Raw genomic sequence first — 6,000 nt, forward strand, 5'->3', positions numbered from 1 at the left:
CACACCGGCCTTTGGGAGCTGTCTTATCCGATTGGAGGGTGCTCGCCACCCCTTTTCACTGGGGCCATGACTCTGGAATTCTCTTGGGACCATGTTTTAGGGGTATTTTTTTTGAAACAAATTTACCTCAATTTTTGTAATTTATTTATTTTTATTTAATAAAATAATAAAGAAAGCCACCTCAAAGGTCAATTTGTGGACAATGATGTAAGTTTTCTTGATTTAGTAGGTGAAGAATTGTTTCGAGTGTTCAACACACGGACCTTTTAATTCTACTTAGACAACGACCTGCAACCAATTTGCCCACTAAATCACAAAATTAATCCGCATTCATATGCTGAAAGATGTTGTTCTGGTTACGAGGCAAATTGATAAGCCCAAATTAAGCAACATCTATTCATAGATGGATCTTAACTAAGGCAAAGCCTTATATAATTACAACGGATGGTTTTATAAAACAAAAGTATATTCAATTAATTTAAAAACTAAAAGCATATCTTAAGCCCATTTCTTCTTACTCTTCTTGAAGGCACGACCGCGACCTTTTTACCATCTCTGATTGCTTCCTCATTCATTCAAAATCAGAAGTTTTACACGAGCTTGATTCAGCAACGTAAGGCATGACCTGAAGGCTTAGTGACCTCAAGATGTAACATCTAGTTCCAAATGACACGCAATCGTATCGAAATTTGTAATATTTATGATTATGTGTTATGTTGACTTTTATATGTTCCCAACTAAGTGGAGGAGACCGGATCACAAACATTGACTTATTATGTATATAGAGTAGCTCAGTCCAAATAACAATGGGTTTAATATATTTACATTGTCTTAAAATATGACAAATAAACCTTTCAAGCTATTTATAATTTTTAAGGCCTATGCTAGGGTTTATTACACTATCAAAATTATGAGCTTTACCGATGAAATATTTCATCAACAAAATGTTAAAATTTATTTGTGTATCAATTTATCGACGGAAAGTTCTGTCCTTACGTGGTTGACAATACTTTCGTTGGTGACGAAATAATACGTTGTAATTTTTTTGAATGAAATATTTTATTGAAAATTTTGTCATTAAATTAGCTAATTTATTGTTAAAGGGAGTTGTCGATGATGAAACAATTCCATCAATAGTTTACAGACTAAATTTGCCCATGGATTAGTGAGAACCTCATTTGTAAATTTCATTCATGTAGAGTATAAATCCGTTAATATTGACAAAAATTCCATCGGTAATAAAAACTATTTTTAAAAAATTTTAAAACATAATGATAAAAAATAAAAACTACACAAATACAAATATGTAAAAAAAATTAAATATTATAAATATGTAAAGCAAATAATTTTTTAATTAATAAAATCATTAATACAAATTATATTATTTTTATTACAATTAATTAAAAATAAAAAGCCAAAAACGTATAACTATATAAAGAATACAAATGAAAAATAAGTACAAATCTATCTATTAACATCATCCCTTCATTGCAAGGGACTATTGACCGCTCTGATGAAAATTCGGCATGGACTACTGACCACATCATGCAATTGATACTTTGCTAGACACTAAACTTGAACTTCATAGTATTAGTATGTGGAAACATCCCTTCAACAAAAGCACTCATTTTGAAAAAAAGAAAAAAAAGACAGATAATATAACACATGTTCTATTTTAAAGATTTCAATACCGACAACTCGTATATTCTATATGAACTTAACCTACCTACCCTAAATTATTTAGCAAATAGGGATTTCACAACAATATATATGCTTAATCCCTACTTGCTAAATAATACCAAATAAGTCAATCAAGTCCATTGAATGTATAAGTGACGAATTGTGCTGTACTCCCTAACGAGGAACTTGGATATTCCCTGAACCTAATCAACGTACTCAATGCCGACAACTCGTACATTGCAAAAAATATTACAATGTAAACAGCTCGTATATATTATGGATCTGACCAACTGACTTAAATTAAATTCAATTTGAGGTTGGTCGGTCAAGTTCAGGGAATATTCGAGTGATAGGTTTTGTTGTACACTCTAAACAAACAATAGTTTTAAATAAGTCTTAAACGAAATAATCTAAGTAGAGATTACAAGTTATAAGTAAATATAAATAAAAAAATAAATATGATATATAATCAAAGATTAAGCAAACACCTTAACATAAAATGTTGTTTTCTTGTGCATAAGGTAATGCGAGTTGTTAATGGTAAAGATTAATAATAACATAGAGCAGAAAGTATAACCATTGGCTCCTAGATACCTCTTAAGATATTTGCAACCTCACAATCCACAAGGCATTTAACATTTTCTAGAAGTTTTGCAAATACTACCAAGGAGATATCAATAATTTGGTATACTATACCTTTAACTCATTAGGTTTAGCAGAACAATCCATTGCTAGCTCTATGTCTTCTAAATGGAGAGCTACAACCAACTTTAATAATTGTTGAAGAAGGATACTTTTTTTTCATTTATTGGCATGGAGCTAACAATGGATTGTGAGGCTAAACCTTAATGAGTTAAACAAATTGTATAAGTTAATGGTATCTCCTTGGTAATATCTGCAAAACTTCCAAAAAATGCTAAATGCCTCATGGATTGTAAGATTGCAAATATCTTAGAAGGCATCCAAGAACAAATGGTTATTCTCTTTACTCTCTACTAGTGTTAATCTATTCCATTAACAACTAGTATTACCTTACATACATGAAAATGGCAAACCCAAGGACTGAAATGGTTTTCACTAAACATCTGTGGATAAAAGCTAATTAGTACCATAAAACACCTTAGTAAATTATAAATAAAAAAGAATTAAAATTAATTAGAAAAATAAAACAAAAAGAGAATATAAATTCACATTATTAAGACAGTAGATACAATATCTAAAAAGATCAATCTCTCTAAATGATTCTTGACTTCTTGGGCTTCACACTTCAAACCATGCCTACTCTTTCCAAGTTTATTAGATAAATATAATGACATAGTCTGGTAAACTTTGAAAGCAATGCTAACTAGACTATGTCAGTATATTTATCCAATAAACTTGGAATAAGGAGGCATGGTTTAGAGTATGGAGCCTTAGATGCCAAGAATCATTTAAAGAAATTGATCTTTACAAATATTATGTCTGTCGTCTTATTAATGTGAATTTATATTCCTTTCTTGTTTTATGTTTTATTTTTTCGATTAACTTTGATGTTTTTTTTTATTTCTGATTTATTAATGTGTTTTGTGGTACTAGTTAGCTAGTGAAACCCCAAAATTTCATTTAAGTGAAATTTATTCAAGTTGTAAATGTTTGTGTGAGCCTTAATATAATCGTGCTATTGGATGAGTTTTCCAACTACTTTATTATAAATCTCTCGTTAATATTGTGTTACATTAGTGTAAGTGTGATGGTGGAAGAATGGGAGTAAAAGGAAACCCAAAAAATGAATTTTTGCAAGTTAAGGCAAAACGGGTCAATCCCTATAAAAGAAGGGTCGATCTTTAGAAGTTTTGTCACATCCCTTTTTTAAGGATCATGATCGGCACTAGGAACTATGTGGGCATGGCCCGTTAGGCCCTAGTAAGCCTCATACTCATCAATCATTCATTATCCATAAATACATGCATTTATCATAATGGGATAGACATCCACATAAACCATTCATAAAAGCATTTAACATGAATATGTTCATACATCCATACATACGCGACATCCCACAATTATGGAACTTCTTAACATAAAATGTGGAAACACATTCTTTCATTAATAACATCCGTATAACATATATTTCTTCTCAACATTTCAATGCACCTTAAGTGCTCATGGGGGCCCTTAAGCCATTATCTATCACATTTATACAATTCCATATAAGTATAACACCATTCAATGGCTTCACAATCAAAACATAATCAAGTATTTATAAATAAGAAAAGTAAAGACCGACTTGTAGCGGAACATGACTCGACCCTTTAAATTGCAAGTAGTTGCTATAGCACCTACCAAGAAGAAACAAATCATGTGTCCATGACATAAGTTGCTATATAACTTTACTCACTAATCTGCAAAAAAAATGGGAAACTAACATTTGAGTCACAAAGACTCCGTGAGTGAATACAGGAGGGGGACAAACCAAGAGGAAGAGTTTTTTCCATAAAACATACTTTACAAATATAACACAAGTTTCATAAGCATCCACATATTATTTTCAGTGCTTAATAAACATTATTTCAAATCATTTCTCATAAATGCAATATAAATCCGAGTTATGCAACCATTTGGATACACCAGTTGTAATTCTATTCACAAAACATTTATAAAGAGAAAATGAGATATTTCCTTTCCCTTTTGGTATTAACACCTTACCTATGGCAGTGGCAATATTCTTGCATTTAAACCCTATATGGAGTGTGCCATTCATCACATTTAAGTTTATATATTCCTTTTAACTTTTAAATTTGTTAGGCATCTATATAGCCATTACATCTTAACAAAGAATATAACATTTAATCATATCAATTACACCTTAACAAAGAATATAACATTTAATCATATCAACATTTCATAGTATAATAATGACATCAAACTCATTTACATCATGTGTGTCACATCCCATTTGGTGAAAGGATTGTGATAGATGCATGAACCTAGACGCGTACAGCCCGCTAGGCCCAAGCAAGCCTCTTTGCATCCATTCATTCACATTTGAGTTCGTTAACTAATATTGTAATACATAAAGGCAATTAATATACCATTCACAAACACCCATCCATGGACATTAATACATAATAATGGAACTTCTCAACATAAACATTGTATACGCTTCAATCATTAATAACAATAGAGTCAAAATCTTATACATTATGTCGTATAAACATTCATCTACACCCTCGGATATCCATGTAGGCTCACAAGCCACCTTTGCAACATTTAAGCATTACATTCCATAAAGTAAATGTCGTCCTTTGTCTACATCATCATAAATATGTTCATACATATACAAGCATAAGATAAAGATCAACTCATCAGTGGAACTTGACCTAACCCTCTAGGCATTAAGTGGGCTACTAGACACCTAACAAGGAAAGAAAACTAAGAGCTCATCTCCACGACAATGGTAGTAAGCTAATCACTAATCTACAAAACAAAAATAGAAAACTAACGTGAGTCACAAAGACTCCGTGAGTGGATATAGGGAAGAGGACAAGCCAAAGGGGGGAAATTTTTCATAAACATTCATTTGTAATCTTATGTCATTCATAAAAAACTTCCTTCATTTCCATAATACTCATGAAACATGACATTAGATACATTTTCAATCAAATTCAATTGAAAACAAGTTTGCATAAATCATTAGAAACCATTTGCCTTTGAAAAGCCTTGCAAAAACATTTGAAAACCTTATTCTTAAAAAATCTAGCGATACATTTGGAAATGTATCAATAGATTTCACACAGAATGCTTCTTGTAGCATTCTGTCTAAAATCTATTCAATATGTCTCCCTTCTGTATCGATAGGTCAGACAAAAGAATCCTAGTTTTTTCGGTAAATTCTTGCACATAACCATTCTCTAAGTTCTTCTACTTCATGGGACTATACTATAGGCTAAATTTCAATATAACCAAGCTTTCATTCATCACATTCTAGTATACATCATATCAGCAGTATTCATTCAAACATAATCGTAGTCTTAACATCATTAATTCCATAGAATTTTCCTAGTAGATCATAAACATTTCAAAGTTCTAAGTGGTGTCTACCTCAACTTAAGGGGATAATGATGAAATCCTTACTACCTTTGAGACCTTAAGTATAAGATCTCTCTTATCCATGACTTGCATCATAATCATTTAGTCATTCTCATTAACCATTCTCATACTTGGCTCATAGTGTACTTGGAATTCACATCACCTACATCTCATAGCATACATTTCATATCATATCTCATAATTCATAATCTTACCATGGGAGGGAATGTCTACATCCTCCAAGCATTTCAT

This window comes from Theobroma cacao, chromosome 9, assembly GCF_000208745.1.
Source record: "Theobroma cacao cultivar B97-61/B2 chromosome 9, Criollo_cocoa_genome_V2, whole genome shotgun sequence".
Classification (NCBI taxonomy): domain Eukaryota; kingdom Viridiplantae; phylum Streptophyta; class Magnoliopsida; order Malvales; family Malvaceae; genus Theobroma; species Theobroma cacao.